General features: G+C 39.9%; 1 long non-coding RNA gene across 3 annotated transcripts in view; it reads left to right on the forward strand.

Annotated features, from left to right (window-relative positions):
- LOC134163179 (uncharacterized) overlaps positions 1-22002 on the forward strand; it is a 71362-nt gene that overhangs the window by 40124 nt on the left and 9236 nt on the right. For all 3 annotated transcript variants that reach the window (XR_009964613.1, XR_009964612.1, XR_009964614.1), the window contains exons 2-3: positions 12862-12948; positions 21160-21211. This is a non-coding gene — a long non-coding RNA (uncharacterized LOC134163179). The remainder of the gene's footprint in view (positions 1-12861; positions 12949-21159; positions 21212-22002) is intronic.

Here is a 22002-nt window from a genome sequence, read left to right on the forward strand (position 1 = left end):
GGGCAGGGAGAGATCACTCACCAGCTACCCTCATGGGCAAAACAGACTCAGCTCATAAACCTTAATTTAATTTATTGCTAATTAAAAGTCAGAGTACAATACCAAGACATAAAACCATATCTTAAAAACACTTTCCCTCCACACCTCCCTTCTTCCTGGGCTCAACTTCACTCCCAAATTCTCTATGTCTTCCTCCTCATGAGCAGCAGATGGGGATGGGAATGAGAGTTGCAGTCAATTCATTATGTGTTTCTGCTGCTCCTTCCTCCTCATACTCTTTCCCTGCTCGAGTGTCAGGTTCCTCCCGCAGGGGACAGTCCTCCATGAACTGTCCAACATGAGTCCTTCCCAAGCGCTGCAGTTGCTCATGAACCGCTCCAGTGTGGGTCCCTTCCATGGATACAGTCCTTCAGGAACAAACTGCTCCAGCGTGGGTCTCCTGTGGGGTCACAAGTGCTACAGCAAACCTGCTCCACGTAGGCTCCTCTCTCCATGGGGCAACAGGTCCTGCCAGGGGCCTGCTCCAGCTTCCCAAGGGGTCACAGCCTCCTTCGGGCATCCTCCTGCTCCAGTGTGGAGTCCTCCATGGGCTACAGGTGGATCTGCTCCAGTATGGATCTCATGGGCTGCTGCGAGGCAGCTTGCTTCACCACTGGCTGCAGGGAAATCACTGCTCCAGGGCCTGCAGCACCTCCTTCCCCTCTTTCGCTGACCTTGGTGTTTGCAGAACTCTTTCTCTCCCATATTCTGACTCCTTTCCCCCAGTTGCTGTTGCACAATATTTTTTTCCCTTTCTTAAAATACATTATCCTAGAGGTGCTACCACCTTTACTGATGGGCTTGATCTTAGCCACTGGTGGGTCTATTTCCGAGCTGGCTGCATTGGTTCCACGAGACACAGGGAAGCTTCTGGCAGCTCCTTAGAAAAGCCACCCCTGTAGTCCCTCTCTGCTACCAAAACCTTGCTGTGAAAACCTGATACACTTCTATTCTGGACATCATTGTTTGTATCAAAGTAATAGAAATAACACAGGAGTTAATCCTCATGTTTTTATACATGTCCAGATTTTAACATCATATAGGAAAAATTCCTATTGTTGGTAGAAGATGATAGGCTAAATATTCTTCAAGTTACTCCTTTGTTATTATTAAGTACTGTTAATTTCACTGATACTTCAAGGAAATTCTCTTAATTATTTACTTTCAATGTGTATTATTTTGAATATAGTAAAAAATAATTATTAGCATTTCCTCATTGCCTTTCTTTCTTGATATGCAATTTCATATGCATGCTTCACAAATAGCTCAGTGTCACCAAAATGGACCAAATTTATCCTCTTTGAAACTTCTTTTACATGTTAAGATAAAATGATGTAGAGTAAAACAATGTTAAATCTGTCTTTGCTGACCAATGCTTCCTTGTGTGTCTGTGTAAACACAAAAAAAAATCTGTTCACTCACATAATGTTCTCTGTTTCATGACTCACTGTTATCATGCAGCTTGTTATAGGCTCCTTCTTTGTCAGTAACTGACAGCCCTTCTGAGGTATATGGAGAGGTATATAGAGAACATGAAAGATGTATAAAATATGAAGGTCTACTCAGAAGCTGAATAGAGCAAACAATTTGGTAAATTTTTTGCCATTCAGAAATCTTTCCTTTATACTTCTGACTCTGGTTCTATGCTCCAAAAAATTGTCCCCCGCTATTGAGTGCTGAGTGATTGATTTAGCTTGTCAGGGGCTACCAAGAGTTAACATTTCTTCCATTGCTTTAACACATACCAGCTTCTCACAGAATCCCACCTTTAATAATGAAAACCTAAATCTTCATCAACGCTTATGATTAATTCTACCAAATAGGCTTTTCTATCTGAGTTAGTCATATTGGGCTCGCTCTGGTCAAAAAAGAAAGAGAATTTATATGGAATGATTCATCTGACCTATTTTAGATATCTATCTTATGCTTAAGCAAATCATGTCTAGAGGTGTCATTTTCTCTCTCATTGGTTATAAAAGAAGCCTAGACAAAAAGCTCAGAGATAGTCACTGTTGACATCTACTTCTGGTCAGAAAAATCCTACCTCTGGGTGGTAAAACTGATGTCTCACTCTAGCATATTAGGTCCAAGCACAATTTATTGGTATGCTGGACCCTTTAGATATTTTTATTCTACAATGTTTTTAATATATAAATATATGGAATAATAAAGCATCCCTTGCTAGTCACCATTTTCTGAGATGAGTGGATCACTTGTGTTTGATAGTTTTCAGCTGTACAAAATGGTTAAGAAAAATAGATACTTTGGTTAACATTCACAGAGATTTGAAACTGTTCTATATATCGTGTACATGCACAGTTAATATTCTTCGAGCACAGCTCTTGAAGGCAAGACTGGAATAATTTCTATCATTTCATATCCTTACAAAAGTCTCTTTTTAAAGAATTCAAAATCAACTGGAGAGGATTAAGAATATTGAGGACTAAATCAAACAGGATAAGGATTTTGGTTATTTGTCTTACAAAACATCTGTGAAAGCAGCAAGGTTTCTGATTATGGACACTTTTATGCTATTTCTGGTTTTTAAAGTTAAAAACATGAACACAGCTGGAATAATACACTCGTGTGACATTGACAGTAGGATTAGAAGAGAAAATACTAAGAAGCAATAGACTGCTTGCTGTCTTTCTGATCTCTGCTAGGGTGGGATTCAGCTCGCTAATATTAATCATATAAGAGCTAGACTCTACCTGTCTCAGTGAGTTGTCAAAGCTCCCTCTATAGTCATCAGAGAGAGACTGGCACTTCCCAACAATGACTAATTGAAATGTAGAATAAATGTCTGGAGTGCATCAGCTGAGTCCTTTCTGAAGCTCCAAACTCTATCCATTGATTGTAAAGGAAATCTATATGACTAGCTGAGAGTAAATAAATAAGCTTTAATAAACTTTATATGTCTAGAATAAGAAGAAATTAAGCCAGGTAAAATGTTCTCTTACTCATGTAGTAACTTTTACTTGTAATGGCTACCAGCCCTTAGCCAAGGACAAATAACATGAAAACATTTTGGTAGTATTTCAAAAAACACCAGATTACAACAGCCATCAGGATATTAGGGAAATCTTCACAGACTCACCAATTCATCATGCTTTTTGCAGAAAATGTAAACAAAATTTAACTGAGCAACCTCTAAAATACCTTGAATTAATTTGTATGAAGCAGAAAATCGAGAGTATCACCTGTTCTCTGAAGAAATAAACTTTGGGATTTTTTTAAACATTCCCTGCTGTCTTTAGTAAGAGATCCCTTATCTAAAATATTAGGGAATCATAATAAAAACGCATGATTAATTTAGTGCATTTTTGATAGGTAACTTTCCCTTGGCTTGTTAGTTAGAGCTTTCTCAAAGGAATCTTACTCTATGAGCATGCCAGTTTAGTTGCAGTGTGATATTAAAGGGTATTAAATGTCTGATAACGAAGGTTCCTCAAAACACACCTATATTTGATCCAGAGCACTGTTAGAACAGTGATCTAATAGTCACAACAGGAGGATGGAAGAACTATTTGCAGCTCTGACGTTGGCTCTCTATGACTTTGCATAAGTCACAATTCTGCAAAGTCAGGGAAAATGACTAAGCCGATGAGGGGAGAGGCTCCTATCCACTTTCAAAAGCACAGTCTCCATTCCCTCTGGAAAGTGAAAAGACTGAGAATAGAATTCAGCCCCCACAGTGAATCTAGCTCTCAGGAAAATTGTATTCCCCCTAATTAAAGATTGAAATAGCACAAACAGATTTTATCTACCAGCACTACTGAAATGGCACACCCATGACCCGTTAGCTTTTTTTACAACTGTATTTCAGTTCGCCTCTATAATTGTTTGTGATGTCAGTGTTTTAGCTTTTATAACTGGCATTGCGAATCAACACGTTCTAGTGGATGGATCAGAATTCTCCAAAGGATGTACAGAAAATTTTATTATGTGTAGGATAATTAAATACTTGGTTACCAAAAAATATTTTCTTTCAGCAATACTGACTGCAGGGCTGATTCTCTAGGGAGGATTCTTACACCTGCACAAAATCCCATTTATGTTAAAGGGGCTTCATGTCTTATCAAGAATTGACCCTCCAGATGGTCTTGCAAAATAAGAGCTTTAAAACAGTCATTTCTAAAGCTTTGTGACCTTGAGCAGGCTTCTGAGCATGTAGATCATAAGAAATGGGCTCTGTTTAATCGATGAAGTCTCCTTACTGCCAAGTTCTCACCCTGATTCTCCCGTTTCCCATTGCAGTGAATAGAATACTGGCCACTACCAAGAATATCCTCCTAACTAATTTCTAGACTCAGTTCCTACTGGACAGGTTAAGAACCTCCTAAACTGCTGGTAGGTATCCAAGAGCCATGTGGACTAATGAAGTAGGTAGGATCTCCTCCAGAGTTTGCACTTTGGTTTTGCATGGATTTTTACCCTCCCTTCCTACTTCTGATTTTTTCTCTGAAGAAGAGAAAGAAGGAGAAAGAAATATTTTTTTGCTTAGCTGAACTAGGTGCCAAAGGAGCTACATAACTGGGTCACTTACACTGACGAGTCAGAAGACTTCTACCCCATTTTAGATTTTGTGTGCCATTGTTAAATGAAATCAGAAAAAATGATGTTGTAGTCAAATGACAACTACAGTCATTTCCTCACGCACTTAAAGGAAAAGTATTTTATTTGACCAGAAACTCCACCAAACCTTTAAAGTAACTCACAGGTACAGACAAACAGATATACAAATGAGATATTAGATTAACTTGCCAAGACAAAGTCACTGTGCTAAAGAACCAGTTATCCTTCTAAGACTAGAGTATTAGAAAAATACAGATAGCATCATAAGTAAAGTGGTTAAGACAGGTTAGGGAGGAGGACGGTATTTGTTGGTAGCAAAGGGAGTGAAGAGACTATGGAGGAAGAAGATAAACAGATTCTGTTTGTGATTCAAAAGGTAAGAGAGATAGAGGAGACTAGAAAATAGGAGATAGGAAGAAAAGGATGTCAAAGAATACATCTCAAAGGTTATACCCATAGTTCTGTAGTAGATTCTTCAGCATGTCAGAGAAAATTCAAACACAAGCTCATCGCTCATCCATCCTGGCTTGACTTCAACCTTTTCCTTACTTTTTTTTTTCTTCACTATGACATCATGTCCATGACATAAAGAACTCCTGCTTCCTTAGTGCTTCTAAAGTTATGACTGCACTTAAGAGTCATGGCCTCTTAATTGTGTTAGCAGGCTATAAATAGGCTAGAGATCAGTCAGTACACCCCAGTTTCTTATATTATCTATTTGTTTCAAAAGGCATCCCTGTGATATTTAAGTAATATCAGCATATTAATGGTAAATATTTTTAGCAAAAAAATAAAAAAGTTTTCCATTAGATTGTATGGTACTGTTTGTCCTGAAATCTGTGGATGACTTATATAATGACCTAAGAGACGCAGGCACTGACATCAAAGGGTAGAGAAGCTGACTCAGTGAATATGGCATCTATCTGTGATACATACCTGATACTCATGTGTACGTTGGCAACTATCCCAGGTTTATGCCTTAAATTCTGCTTTGTCCTCCAAGATGTGTCATCACTGGGAAATTTTCAGAGAGCTGCTTACTAAAATGGATTATCTATTATTTCAAAATAATCTTGTTTTACTGTAAACACAGATCATTCCATGTCAGGCTTTTTTCATGTACCTTTACATTTTTGAGTGTTGTGGATGGAGAAGTAAACATGAGTTAGAAGTTGTGGCACAGCAGAAACAGCAGGAAAGAAACATCATATGGTTCAGGAACAAACAGATAACTACTTTGTCAGAATTGTGAGTGGTATAGAGAATGTAGCTATCTCTGTGCTTGGTTATTGTCACATATTGTTCAGGAGAGAATGTACATGTAATTGTCCCAGACAAATCATGTGGCTGCTCTGGAGACTGCATATGTTGTGATGCTACTCTGGGAAAATTGCTAGCCAAGGGCAATAGGCTAATCACTAACACTAGTGGTGGCGCTCATCTGCTCACAGACATAAACAGCCAAAACCAGCCATTTATCCCACTCAATTTGATATAAACTCATATTTAGTTATCTGCATGCTCTAGCATGTTTTTTTTGCGTATATCTTTTTCAAATGCACGTTTCTTCATAGTCTGCTGGGCAACCCAAACGTCTGAAGAATCTTGTTTCTTCATTGGTCCTTGCTCCATCTTATCCACAATTGTCCTGGATCCAAAAGACAAAGACCTGCAGAGCCTCTTACCTGTATATTTAGAGACAGAGGCACTTCACTATTTCTGCAATGGAAGTGCATTTTGATGGACAGGGGTAGAGCAGTTGATGTGATCTACCTGGACTTGTGTAAAGTGTTCGACACTGTCGCACACAACATCCTTGTCTCTCAATTGGAGCGACATCAATTTGATGGATGGACCACTCGGTGGATAAAGAACTGGCTGGATGGCCGCACACAAAGAGTTGTGGTCAATGGCTCAATGTCCAGCTGGAGACCAGTAACGAGTGGTGTCCCTCAGGGATAGGTGTTGGGACCGGTCTTGTTCAACATCTTTGTAGCTGACATGGACAGTGGGATTGGGTGCGCCCTCAGCAAGTTTGCTGATGACACCAAGCTGTGTGGTTTGGTTGATACGTTGGAGGGAAGGAATGCCATCCAGAGGGACCTTGACACGCTTGTGAGGTGGGCTGATGCCAACCTCATGAAGTTTAACCATGCCAAGTGCAAGGTCCTACACCTGGGTCAGAGCAATCCCAGGCAGAGCTACAGGTTGGGCAGAGAAGAGATTCAGAGCAGCCCTGTGGAGAAGGACTTGGGGGTGTTGGTCGATGACAAAATGAACATGAGCTGGCAGTGTGCGCTTGCAGCCCAGAAAGCCAACCGTATCCTGGGCTGCATGAAAAGAAGCATGACCAGCAGGTCAAAGGAGGTGATCCTGCCCCTCTACTCTGCTCTTGTGAGACCTCACCTGCAGTATTGTGTATATTTCTGAGGTCCTCAACATAAAAAAGACATGGAACTGTTGGAACAAGTCCAGAGAAGGGCCATGAGGATGATCAGGGGATTGGAGCACCTCCCGTATGAAGACAGGCTGAGGAAGTTGGGGCTGTTGAGCCTGGAGAAGAGAAGGCTGCGTGGAGACCGTAGCAGCCTTCCAGTGTCTGAAGGGGGCCTATAGGGATGCTGGGGAGGGACTCTTCATTAGGGACTGTAGTGATAGGACAAGGGGTAGCGGGTTAAAACTTAAACAGAGGAAGTTTAGGTTGGATATAAGAAGGAAATTCTTTCCGGTTAAGGTGGTGAGGCACTGGAATGGGTTGCCCAGGGAGGCTGTGAATGCTCCATCCCTGGTAGTGTTTAAGACCAGGTTGGACGAGGCCTTGGGTGATATGATTTAGTGTGAGGTGTCCCTGCCCATGGCAGGGGGGTTGGGACTAGATGATCTTAAGGTCCTTTCCAACCCTAACGGTTCTATGATTCTAAGGTGTCTTACATTGCATAGCCACTGCTGATCTTCGGGGGTATTCTCCAGACGTGAGATACCATCATGGAAATAGGCTGAGAAACTGAAGGAAGGTCATTCATATGGCTGCTAAAGTCTGCCAAGACCAAGCATACATTTGAAGGGAAATAATTATCTTCATAATTGAAATATAAAAAGTATTAGAAGAATAGTGGAATAAGATTGTGGTGTGCTTACAGACCTGGGCTTACTTCTCATTGTCGTATCACAAACAGTGTAGGCTGTTACATTATTCCCAGGAAGCAAAAAGTGAGAGAGAGCATGTCAGTGGGGACCATCCTGTCAGACAGTTAGTTTCTGCCTACCCCTATTGATTTTGGTTGGAATGGACCTTAAAAATCACGTAGATATTCTCATGTATTATCAAGCTATAAAAATTATGTGCATAATATACAATATATGTAAAATGTATATATACACAATATTGCATATTGTATATACAATATTGTATATTAGATTGTATACAATATAATATACAAGTTATACATGCAAAAGTCCATGGGACCTGATGAAATCTATCTGCAGGTCCTGAAGGAGCTGGCAAATGAAGTTGTTAAGCCACTGTCCATCATGTTTGAAAAATCGTGGCAGTCAAGTGAAGTTCCCAATGACTGGAAAAAGTGAAATATAACCCCAATTTGCAAGAAGGAGAAAATGGATGACCCGGGGAATTACAGACCAGTCAGTCTCACCTCTGTGCCTGGCAAAACTTGGAGCAGATTCTCCTGGAAGGCATGCTAAGGCACATGAAAAACAATAAGGTGCTTGGTGACAGCCAGAACGGCTTCACTAGGGGGAAATCCTGCCTGGTCAATTTGGAGGCCTTCTATGAGGGGGCTATGGAACTGATGGACAGGGGTAGAGCAGTTGATGTCATCTACCTGGACTTGTGTAAAGCGTTCGACACTGTCCCACACGACATCGTTGTCTCTAAGTTGGAGAGACATCAATTTGATGGATGGACCTCTTGGTGGATAAAGAACTGGCTGGATGGCCGCACACAAAGAGTTGTGGTCAATGGCTCAATGTCCGGCTGGAGACCAGTAACGAGTGGTGCTCCTCAGGGATCGGTGTTGGGACCGGTCTTGTTCAACATCTTTGTCGGTGACATGGTTTTCTGGTTTAAACTCAGCCAAACAGTCTCTCTCTCACTCCCCTCCGTCCCCCCCCCCCCCCCCCCCCCCCCCCCCGGCTGCCGGCAGGGATGGGGAGGAGAATCAAAAGAATGTAACTCCCATGGGTTGATATAAGAACAGTCCAGTAACTAAGGTATAACACAAAACCACTACTGTACTGCTACCACCAATAATAATAATGAGAAGGGAAATAACAAGGGAAGAGAATACAACCGCTCACCACCCACCGACCAATACCCAGCCCGACCGAGCAGTGATCTAACCCTTCCAGGTAACTGCCCCCAGTTTATGTAGTGGGCATGACGTGCTGTGGTATGGGATACCTCTTTGGTCAGTTTGGGTCAGGTGTCCTGTCTCTGCTTCCTCACGGCTTCCCCTCCCCCCGGCAGAGCATGAGACTCAGAAAGTCCTTGGTCAGAGTAAACATTACTGAGCAGCAACCAAAAACATCAGTGTGATCAGCGCTGTTCCCAGGCTGAAAGTCAAAAACACAGCACTGCACCAGCTACTAAGAAGCAGAAAAACGACTGCTGCTGCTGAACCCAGGACACATGGACAGTGGGATTGAGTGCACCCTCAGCAAGTTTGCTGATGGCACCAAGCTGTGTGGTTTGGTTGATACGTTGGAGGGAAGGAATGGCATCCAGAGGGACCTTGGCACGCTTGTGAGGTTGGTTGATGCCAACCTCATGAAGTTTAACCATGGCAAGTGCAAGGTCCTACACCTGGGTCTGAGCAATCCCAGGCATAGCAACAGGTTGGGCAGAGAAGAGATTCAGAGCAGGCCTGCAGAGAAGGACTTGGGGGTGTCAGTCAATGAGAAACTGAACATGAGCTGGCTTCAGTGTGCGCTTGCAGCCCAGAGAGCCAACCGTATCCTGGGCTGCATCAAAAGGAGCATGACCAGCAGGTCAAAGGAGGTGATCCTGCCCCTCTACTCTGCTCTTGTGAGACCTCACCTGGAGTATTGTGTGCAGTTCTGGTGTCCTCAACATAAAAAGGACATGGAACTGTTGGAACAAGTCCAGAGGAGGGCCACGAGGATGATCAGGGGACTGGAGCACCTCCTGCATGAAGACAGGCTGAGAAAGTTGGGGCTGTTCAGCCTGGAGAAGAGAAGGCTGCATGGAGACCTCATAGCAGCCTTCCAGTATCTGAAGGGGGCCTACAGGGATGCTGGGGAGGGACTCTTCATTAGGGACTGTAGTGATAGGACTAAGGGGTAATGGGTTAAAACAGGGGAAGTTGAGATTGGATATAAGGAGGAAGTTCTTTCCTGTTAGGTTGGTGAGGCACTGGAATGGGTTACCCAGGGATGTTGTGAATGCTCCATCCCTGGCGGTGTTCAAGGCCAGATTGGACAGAACCTTGGGTGGCATGGTTTAGTGTGAGGTGTCCCTGCCCATAGCAGGGGGGGGTGGAACTAGATGATCTTAAGGTCCTTTCCAACCCTAACTATTCGGTGATTCTATAAGTTACATATGTAATATAACTACACAAATTACATAACTAACTAAAGCAATTGTTTTCAACAAGCGTGTGTAGCAAAGTTGGATTGTGGTGATTATATATGTATCTATCTGTTACATTCTGCGTTGCAGTACTACAGTTCTAACCTACTCAGGATCCAGCTAAAGTTTATGGTTAAAAAAATGAGACTGAACAAGACTCTCTAAAAACACCGTCCTTCTAAAACATTCATATAACAACAAACCACCATAGTTATTTTAATACTTTTTGTATCTTTTGGCCCAAATTTTAATGCTGATCCTTCTTAGAGTAAATATATGTTTCAAATCTGGCCATAGCACTCCAAATTCCATAGGGAAATCAGAATGTTATAAGATCCTCAGAAGAGACAAGAGGGGAGTCAAGTCCAGGGAATGACCCAAATAAAATAACTTGTACAATAGGAGTGGAGTCCAGTTGCAAGCCGAAGTGTTTGCAGACAGGCTAGCACCAGAATAAATAGGTGGCTTACGGTAACATGCTGAAGCCATGGAACACTAACCGGATAGTGTGAATTTAAGTCTTGCCATTTTTAAGAATTTTTATGAGTGTTGTTTGCATTCTGCAGGAGCTCTTTCAGGAACAATTGCCCTAAAACACTGATTCAGGTTTAAGTGCCAATATTTCAAAATGCTTTATAATCAATATGCATACCCAAGGTATTCTGAAAATTGATGTGCCTAGCAAAGGGGAGAACTAAAAGTACAAGTTTAAGATACTTTGCTTCAGTTGGTCCTTCTGCACAAAGGAACTTATTTTCATGGGCAAGATGCTTGATTACATACATAAGTGCATTGTCTTAAAAATTGTAACAGTAGGGACTGAAGCAAAATTACTGGTAAAAACTTCAGTTCGTTTGACTAAGGCACTTGCAATATGCACTGCCCACAGTACAACATCTTTCAGCTTTAAATGTGTTCTGAAGTCTGTATACATAACTGAATGCTGGTGTGTCCAGGCAATGAATCATATTATCCTGCAGGAAAGTTATGAGACATTTAGTCCAGGCATTCCTCAGATGTAGCTCTCCTCAGGAAATAGCTGATTTTATTATTGAAAGTGCTTTAAATTCCATGTTGATAGTGAAGTTGTTTGGAAAACTGATAGACTTTAAATGAGGGTAGGTGAACAGGTGGAGAGGTTGTCTGAATCCCCAAGAACTAATGTGAGAATCTCTATTAATTTCTATGAATTCCTTTTAATGCACCTCCTGTCAGTATGTGTGAGCTATTCTGTATTTACTCTAAAGGGGCTAAGGTCCCTCTCTTAAATACTATCCATTCAAAATCAAGTAAAAAATCTAGGTCTCCCCCATACAGTTCTCTTACTGCAATGATCAAGAGATGTTTGCCTCATGGGCCATCAGTTATTGTGACCTTTCCTGTAGTCCCTCTTAGGCTTCAGTACACAGACCTTTCTCATGGTGGAAAAAACAGCTTAAAATGTTTTTACCCTCCGTTCCCTGAGCCATTCATTCCTGCTTTTGCACTGGAGTTTTCTGCCCAGTCTGGCTATGAGGCTGTGTTATAGCCTGGACCAGGAATATTGTCTAAGGTTAAAAAAGAATCTGTGGGGTTTTTACCCTAATCCAAGTTTCTGGCAACAAGCAGAGCTGAAGTGTCATTGGAGGTCTGAGCAGCAGTACTCGAATTTATGTTCTGAAGTGAGGCTGTGCTAGCACATGCATTGTCTGAACCTTGAGGGTTGTACATTTCACCTTTGCTCTATTAGGTGCATGTCTGTAGGCTTCTTTTTCACTCCTCAGCTCCATAGTTACTACAGCTTTGTTTAAAAAATAAAATAGGGTTACATTTCAAACTGTATGAAAGCTGACTGACATAAGTAAACCATGGCAATACAGCAGATATATAAGTAATGTTAGTGTTGTGGCATCCAGTTTCCACTGGGCCAACTTTACATCCCAACTCAGGTGGAAAAATTATCACATATAAAAAGTTTACTTAGTCAATTTACTCAGCTGTCTGATTCAAATGCTGGTTTCTCAGGTGGCCTCAGTTACAACCTAAACCATCCACTATCTATCAGGAAGCTTTCATGTGACATCCCACATGTAGGTCCCACTTGTGCATCCTCATTAACAATGCTTTACTGAAAAGAAAGAGATTGCCACAAAACTTTAAAAGGTCAGCCTAACCAGTGGTACTTTACTTTATTGCTGAATGTGGGCTGTACCTATACTTAAAATCCCTGAAAATCAATACTACTAATAAAGCTTTTAAATTTAGAGGGACCAAAAAACAGAGGATTGAATTTAATGCTAGGGAAAAACTGACAACAAAGGAGTGACTGTTGTTCTCCTGTCAGTATTTCTACATGTAGAAATGTATAATACATGGGACAACAAGGAACAGTAGCTTCATTTAGTATTTAGATTTTCCTAAAACTTTGGGCAGGAATGTGCCAAGATGCTTTGGAGGGGAAGTCACACAAAGGAGCTGCGAAACAGAAGAGTGTTACCATATTTAGCTAGCAACTCTCTCTAGGCTTTTCCAAAAAATGCCATTTGGCCTAATAATTACTGTGTGAGTATTTCAAGGAAGAGTAATAACCTTGCCAAAGTCAATTCTTTGCCCAAAATTACTGGAAGGTATCATCTATAGTTAGTTTTATTATAACACAGGAGAAAAAATCCCATGAAGGTTTTATGTTATGCTTCAGAAGAAACTTCCCCCAGAAGCTCAAACTGAAACAGACCTTATGGAAAAGGGTAAGTCCAAATTTGAGTCCAGATGGCTTTTAAGTTTTTCAAAATAACAGGCAAGTGAAAACAAACTTGTAATGGAACGTGTCAAGCAGCTACTGAGGCTGCCTATACCAAAAATAACTTTTTTAATTGGTATAGCTTGAGATGAGGGTTAATCTATGTATGAATAAATTCTTCCATGAGCAAGGGGAGTACTAAGGAAGCCTGCTTTTGTATTGGTTTTATCCCTAAACATCCACGCCATAGTAACACGCCTTTCCCTCAGTGGCGACAAGACGGTATTAACTACCTTGCTGCTGATTTTCACTACATTTTAAGGAACTGTGACACCTCTATCCTTCTCTTAAGTCTGTCTGAAAATATTAAACAGGTTTATAGGTCATTAGAGAGACTCTAATAACAGATATCACATAAGGTATAATTTCTCAGGCTACCAAATATAAGCACTCTTTCATTTCCAAAATAAGGCATTTCCTTTTAGAGTGCTTTATAATACATAGCTATGCAACTGCTGTAATTCACACAAAGGGCAATTTTAGTCCATGTAGACAAACACTTAGGATGCAGTCAGGTAACAAGACCCAAGCTGACAAGATCTTGAGAAGCCAGGATGCTTCTTAAGAAGCCATCTATCAGCAAAATGCAGTAACTGACAGTCTGCATATTCTCAGCTCTGCAAACGTAAATAAGTTAGCATGTAACTCTCTTAAAATAGAACTAAAACTGTTGTGACAAACAGCTATACAATATTTCTGAAGTAAAATGAGTATTTATTAGTGACTAAAGCAATGTCTCCCCCTCACCGTTATAGCGATAAATGTTAGATGGCTACGAAGCAGGTTTTTTCTAACCCTCACTGAAAAAAAATATTCTATGTATTCTTTTCTTAACTTTGCTCTGAGGGGCCTAATAGATTTACTAATAATATTATAATAATAAATAAATATTTAATAATAGTTAAGTGATGTGTTCTTTCAATGCATTTATTCCAAATTGTTGTGTTGCTTAAAATACTATAATTATTGAGATGCTCATGTGTATTTTTAATGCTGGTGAGGGCCTTTAAATTTGGCAGTAAAATGGCTTCTGTGACAGGTATGAGCCTTTTGTAATCTCCCTGATGAACTGCCACAATGATAAGCCCTTTATGAGAACCACTTTTTGCACATGCTCAGCAGTGGCTCACCGCAGTTTGACAGCTACGGTCTCTTAATTAAGAGTCTTTCTGTGCTGAGGTGCTGAGCTGGACATTCCCTGCCACTGCCACTCTAGGTTGCTGGAGAGCACTGCAGGAGCAGGCATCAGAGCTGAAAACAGGAAGACTCTTCTCTATGGTCGTGGTGTTCTTTTACTGCCAAGTAAATACTAGAGAAAAAACCTGAGTGAAATAGAGAAAGAAAGTAAAATCCATCAGTCTGAAATGCCAAAAAAATAGTAAAAGCTTGGACTGGAGGAGTTTGGGTAGAGTTTGGGGACCAGGCAGCTGGTTGTTGTTGTTGACAAATTGAGAAAAGGAAATCAGTTTCAGGAAAGGGAGATCTGGGACTAAGATAGCTAAGGGATGAGAAGGCTGAAACATAACAGGAAGTTAAAGGGGAATCCTGAGGCTAAATGAAGAAACTGGAGCAAGAAGTCTGAGTTGGGGGAATAAAAGATTGGGACAGCGGAACTAGCAAGGAGGCCAGTGAAGCAGGCAAAAAGCTGGTGGAAATTGATAGTGGGACTGGGAGAAGAAACTGTGATCGTGTGTGCGCTTGACAAGAATTAAACAGAACAGGGAATAGGGAGCAAGGGCAGCCTGGGAATGGCTAAGTGTTCTGACCAGAGCAGGAAACTGGTTGTGAGCCACAGCCAAAAACTTAGAATGGGAAGTGGGGGGGCTGGAGCTGCAAGAGGAATCCTGCCACTGAAGACATCTATTAGTTTGGCAAGAAGTCAATGACAGAGAGACTATACTAAGATTATGACAAAAAAGAAGAGGACCGGCAAGACAGATATGAGTGGATGGGGACATAAACATCTAGCTGTGGTGAATAAAGTCCTGTGCCCACTAGATCACACCCTGGCAGCACTTTGAGCCAAATCTAAGTTTCTTCACTGTTAACATTCTTCTGCTGTCAGCCAGTACTTGTGGAACTCATTACCATCTCATAACGCCTCAGTATGTGTTCTTAAGTGGATTTAAGACCATACTGCCATTGAAAAGGATGAACATGCATTCCCTCCTGCCTCTGGGTGCCCTTTTCTTGCTTTAGCACTAAGGAGTATGGACCCCCAGTAAGAACTGATGCAGCTCACAGATCTAATCAGACCATAGATACTATTTTGCAGAGATAGCTTTCAGTAAGATCAGCAAGCTGATCTGATTTACTGTGTTTCTACATGATTACTCATATCAACCAAAGTTAAAATGGCAGAAGCTGCAGAAGAGACAGATCGGAATGCAGGAAACACCTCCACTCCCCAAAGTTTTTATGACTACCTGGTCCTACATCAACTTAAAACACCCTGAAATGATGCTTTCTTTCCCCTCTATTGGTAGACCATATGGAGGTGGATAGCTTACTAACAATTATTCACTAGCTGAAATGGTAAAAACCTCTTTTCTGTAACTAGAAAATTAAACCCTGGTAACGAACAGTAATGCTACAATCTGCATGATGCCACACAAGGAGATTTTAGAGTTTTGTATGCTCCTTTATTTCTCTAGAAAAAAACTAAAAAGAAAAAGCTGCATCAACACATTATGAAACTTGTAAGATATATCTGAGATAAAGATTTAAAGTTGTCCTTTAGAAAAACAAAAAGTATGCAATTGTATAACTAAAGGCCGTACCATAATGTCTATAAAAATAGAGTTCCATTAAGGCAACTTAGAGGTTTTGACGTCACAACTTTCATAATGTTCTTTAATGTTTTCTGTGCATGTGTAGTAGTACACAAGCTGTTTTGAATCTCTGCTTAAGTATTTTAGAAAGGCTGAGGAAAGAGAAGGGAGAGGCATGTGTGTTTTATATGTGTAAGCAGGCTAACTAAGGCCTCCATAGCTGAGAGTGAAATGAAAGGCACTTACATCATACTGTTTTCCTGCAATAAAACTCTGAACACACCAAGGATTCTGGAATATTCCCTTGGGGTTGCTTATTGGCACCTGCAAAGCAAAAAGAACTCTTTGTATTGTATTAATTATAATGTCTCTGTACCACCATGGTAGAGCAATAGCACTTTCTTTTTCACTCTGAGGCAGAAAAGGAAAAGTCAGTTCTAGCCAGCTTATTTAAATACCTATATCAGTTACCTAAAATTCCATATACAAAGTTCATGTTACTGTGCTCATAATTTGTTTGAACTGTATAAATGTGAACAAATTTTTAATAGTTGTCAAGGGAGAATGTGTAAGGCTTGCAAAAGATGACCCCAAGTTCACAGAATCACTCTGCCTTTATAGGAAGTGGACTTTGGTTTGGTAATTAAATTCAAAATCAACAAAGTCAGAGAGGAAATGTTTCCTTTGTACAGGCGTATCTACCTGGAGACTGTGTGCCTGCATAAAGTGAGTTTGAATACGGTCAACTGGCAGCTGTATTTGCAGAGCAGACTTCTAAGAATTATCTGGCTGGTTGCATTGGTAGACCAGATCTGATGTCACCAAGGGGACTCATAGGTGATGGTAGTACTGTCACGTTGGTCACAGCCTGGCTCATAGCAGAATACTCAACCAGCTAGTTGCACAGATAAGCTGGTCTCGACATAAGTGATTTTCTTTAGACTGGAACAGACAACAAAAGACTCTCCCTTTGCTACTCTTGATAACCACTTGTGAGGTTCATCATATATGTGATGGAATGTTTTTGAGCTGGTTTCGCAATTTATTTTCCCCACTTTTCTTCAAACAAAAGATAGTTGAATTCATGTTCTCAAAGGATATTGCAGATGGAAAAAAGTAGTTTGTAGTGATGACTAAGAAGGTTTAGTTTCAATTTCCAGAGCCAAAAATTAACTGTATGAACTGGAAGTGGGAGGCTTTAGGTCTTAGTGATATTTTGCTTTTAAGCAGAGCAATGGGATAGGTTCACTTCAGCCTTTGTTCCTAGCACAGGCATCTGGAAGAGGCGTTATCTTAGGACTTAGTCAAGATTGTGAGTTAGCATCCCTTTCCATCAGAACCTTGTGCTAGTGTGTTAATTGGGGAAGATGCTCATTTTGTTGTTGTTTTGCAACTGCTACCTGTGATATATATGATTTATGTGACACAGACTTAATACGTTTATTTTGTGGCAGACTACACATTGGAGGATCAGTGCAACTGAATGTGTATTGACCAAAAAACCACATTTATTATTATAGGAGCTTACAACAAAAACACAGCCAAAACAATTTTGTGGAATGCATAAAGTGCTTGAGAAAGAGGACTTATTGGTGGATAAGGAGGAAAATGCTTACACCAATCCGCACAGATTGTCAGCATTACTGGAGGCCCTCTGAAATGGTAGTGGAAATACCCGTACATTTTAGAAGATGGTTCCACTGCTAGAGGAGTTGCTCCAAGTGAGTAAATGCCCACTTAAGTAGGAAAAACCCCTTGACTTTCACACATTTGAAAGGTTTGTTTAGCTGTAACTAGAGACCTGATTCTGTGGGTACTACTCTATCACAGAGTGAGATAGCAAAGGCTCCAGGGAAAGTATCACCAAAAAATGTACTTGTTTTTTTTTTTGCCACGTGTCATTATTTTCCATGAATGCATTGCATTAGCTGATAAAATAGTCTGAATGTGTCACCAAACATGTCAGGCTCACCTGCACTTGGAGATTACGTCTGAAGATTAAAAAAAAAGATCATCAGAAAATCTCTGAAGAGCAAATTTGACATTATTCACACTTTGAAAACCATCAATGCCAAGGCTATTTGGCATAAGTGTATAGCAACTTGGTAGTATGACAGTGATGGCAATCTCTTCTACATATTTCTCAAGTCACTCTATACATAGCAAAAGTATGAAAAATCCAGTGTGAAAGGAGTCTTGGTAATAAATGATCTATACCAAGCTGGATTTGAAAGGAGGGGGGGTTAACAATTAATTCTCTGGTTAGGTTTGTAAAATAACATGAGATATGTTCTCTCACCCCTGTGCAGTTATAAATTAAACTGAATTAAAATATGCTGTCTGAGCAAAATCATATAAAGTGGTAGCAGTGTAAGCTTCCACAGATTGTTAATGACTCCTGAAGTGTAACTGAGTTGCTCTAGAATTTAACGGACTATGTTTCTGAGTTCAGAACTATCACCTCCTATTTAAGATGCTGCAGTCTAAGGTGAAGAGGAAGAAAGTATCTGAAAAATTTATCCCTCAAATCACAGCTGGAAAAATTAACTTTTTTTCTGTGAATGTTGTTATTATTGCTGCTGTTGTTATTTTTATTGTTATTATTTCCCTTTGGATTGAAAAGATTTCATTAAATTTATTGTCAACTAACCACCAGTTGCAAAGTAGGAAACAAAAGTAGAGCCTTACAGAGCTAGTAAGGTTCTCAAAACTTAGAAGTGACTGAAAAGTATACACAACGAAATCTGACTGGGTATGTTCAGCTATGAATCTAAGTCAAAGCCGACCAGTCTGAGTCATTTTTATATCTCTAATGACTACTGTCACTAATTAAAAAAACTGCAGGAATCCATTTACTTGCATGCAGGAGAAGAGATGAGAAAGAATTTAAACAAAGCCAACATGAATCTCGACGACAGGATTTGTTTCACAAATGGCAGGAACTCAGGATTGGTACCAAAGAAGACAAGGTAATAGAAAAAATGTTAGAAAAAATAATAGAAAAAAGAAAGAATAAACACCCCAAGAAATTACAAGAATTGTCATCAAGCACAGATACTGAGCTTTTGGATTGTGGATGTTAGTTGACTACTCAGGAATAAATTGTTATTACTTGATTATTCCTTATCAACCTTTACCTTAGTGGATACTTAACAGCCAGAACTTCAAATTCCCCACAGGGATAGAATTTTCTCCCTCTTTTCAGGCATGTGCTTGTTTTCTGGAATAATAGCCATGTGGGGACTTTTTATTTTGTTTTTCCTTCCCCAAAAACATTTATAATTCCCTAACAAGATTTAAATAGAAGTTGCATTACTTCAGCAAGCCTGAATCAGCAGGGCATTAGTTTTCATGTTGAAGACTATTTATAGTGAATGGGAAAATCCGTGTATGTGCATAGGTGTCTTTCTTTAAGGTTTATGTTCCACTTACAACAAAAATTGTTTCCTTTGTATCCTAAGATGTGAAACAAATTCTTAGGTTGGGCAAGTCTTCAAAACCCAAGGATCCTAACAGCTATGCAAATAATGTTTTAAATATTTTTCAATGTGTCAGGAATAGCACAGAGGCTGGTTATTCATCTTCACCTTCATAAATTTCCTCCATCCCTTGAGATTCTAAATTAGCTGACAGGTTTGAAAATTCTTCTCAACCAGTTGGACAGAAAATAAACCTACTCCTGCCTTGTTCACTGCTACATTTTCATCATCTGGACTGTAGTTGTGTTTCATGTCACTGAGAAAGTACCCATGATGAAAGCTAGGAAAGGCTCTTATGGAACAGAATAAATACGGTGGAAAGCAGACTTTGAAAATATATACACATATCTTCAATAACTGTTGCATTGTTTCATCTCTGTTGAGAACATTCTTCCAACCATTCTCCTCTTCAACTTTCTGTAAGTAAACTGGTATTATATTTTCTTATGTGACATTTCCATGATGACACCAAACACGTACTACTTTAACTGACCTTAGAATATCAGATAAATGTGAAAGTATTGTAACCAGTTCTCTTTCGTTTATGTTCCTCTGTTTATTTTTGCCAGATACTGTTTTCTTCTTACACAATGCAATAGGAATGTAACTGTGACAAATGTGGGTGTGCCTTTGAGTAATTTTTTATGCTGTGTTTGGATCTGGCCTTAATATAAAGTTTCTGTGCTATACATAAGGCACTGGACATGTGATTTTCAGGTCTTTGAAGTGCATCTGCACTTCCAGCCAGGTGACAGACACATACATATGGACACCTGGGCTAACCTTCTGTGGGTGAGAGTATTCCCATAATGGAGTGGTACTTTCATTAATATCCCCACTGGTTTTTAAAATCACTCCTGTAACTCAGGTTATTTGACCTGAGATACTCTTTCACAGTTGATTGTGTCAGTTGTTAGAGGTTGCCTGTCCCTGGGGATGAGGGAGAATTATGATAGACATTTGATGACTATCAGCATGACTATGTTATTCCTGCGTATCCCTATGAAGTGGATTGGTTCCAGCTGGATCTTAACCAGAATTAAACTAATTATGGGCTTAGGCTCTTTGGTGTTTCTAAAATCCCCTTTTCTCTCATATTTTATTCCAAGTGCTAAATAAAGATGCTTTCTTCTAAAGGAAGTGTTTGACAATATCAAAAGAAAAACAGGTGCCTGAAACCAGTCAGATCTGCAGGATAGGCATTAAGATAGTGCTTGCCTCCTGACAGAAAATAAAAGCAAGATTGTACACAAACACAAGCCCAGGATCAGACAAGTCAGAGAGGAGCCAGAGGTGAAGTCACTCCTGTAACACTGAAAATGACAGGATTCTGATAAAAGCTGATACTGACTGCTATGTACTCTTAGGCCTACAACTCTCTGCAAGAAAAAAACAAAATCCAACCACCTTTTGAGTTTATTACCCCTTGAATACACATACATTCTCTGTCTGAGAATGAATACTTCTCTAGCAAAATTATGGCTGCTGACTCTTAGAATTTGCATCATAAAAATTTGACCCTTTGAAGTCAATGAGAGTTTTATCACCTGACTAATGGAGTATGTAGATGAAGCATAAAAATCTGTTTTGTCATATTATATGCAACTTACTGATGATTTTCTTTAGTATGTTTCAAGTATGCTGAAGAACAATTAATGCAAAGAATAGGACTTGAAGTAGGCCCTGAGCCCTTAGCTTCTCCTGATTTATGCAGAAGCAGGGAAGTTTCTTCTGTGATGCCACCTCCAGTTTCCTTGACACGTTCCACATGACAGATTCTCTGAATAGAGCCAGGGAGTTAACAATCACTATTCTCTGCTCTAGACTTAGATTCTTTTAATAGGAATATAATTGATTTCTGATACATTTTTGATGGTTGACAGGGATTTTTTCCTTGCTGTTCTGCAGAGCTTTGAGTAAAAAGTCTATTCCCATGGAAAGTATTGGTGTTCCAGCCTTTGTAAGTGTGGAAAATCCTTTATTACACTTTAAAATTCACATATGCAGAGACAATTTTAAGTGGTTCTGAGGTCTTTTGCAGATATTACTCTTAAGTCTTCATCTTATCTGCTGAACCTTGAACTATTACAGTCATGTTAATTTCACCAGCCTTTATAGGTTCAAAAGATACAGACAACAATTGCAATACTGGGTTTTTTTTTTCAATTGTTAAAAAATATTCTTCAGGTAGTTCCTCTCTCTTATATGTATTATATTGAAAAAAATATAACACTATGATGTGATATATAAAGACATTATCTTCTGTGCTCATTTGGGATTACCTGTATGAATAATTAGTAAATATTCTATTTCTGAGTAACAGAATCATCCCATATTTATTTTCAAAAAATTTTATATTATGTAGTGTTTATGCATGCCTGTGCTGATCTGAGACTGCATCTCTGGGGAGTGCATTCCAGGCGATGTTACACTGATGTTATTACAGCAAATACAGATAATAATGCCTACAGTTAATGGTGCTCAACACGCTCTATTACAAGACATGTTACATTGTTATCTTTGCTGAGTTTCAACCATTTTCAATATATGCTTTTTGATGAATCCTCTCAATATTTTACCTGAAAAGATTCAGTTTGAGGTTCTGTTTTTTTTTTCCCCCAGAACAATGTTCAGGAAAAATATGTTCTTTGAGTAGCTTTTGTAGTGTCTCGTTGGGGTGTGCCAACAATACAACTTGACAGGTGCTTGACTCCTTGAGAAAGTACCCACTGGAGTGTCCTCGTATCTCCT

This window comes from Pezoporus occidentalis, unplaced genomic scaffold (genome assembly GCF_034315485.1).
Source record: "Pezoporus occidentalis ecotype Australia unplaced genomic scaffold, CSIRO_AGI_Poc_V1 ctg2, whole genome shotgun sequence".
In the NCBI taxonomy this organism is placed as follows: domain Eukaryota; kingdom Metazoa; phylum Chordata; class Aves; order Psittaciformes; family Psittacidae; genus Pezoporus; species Pezoporus occidentalis.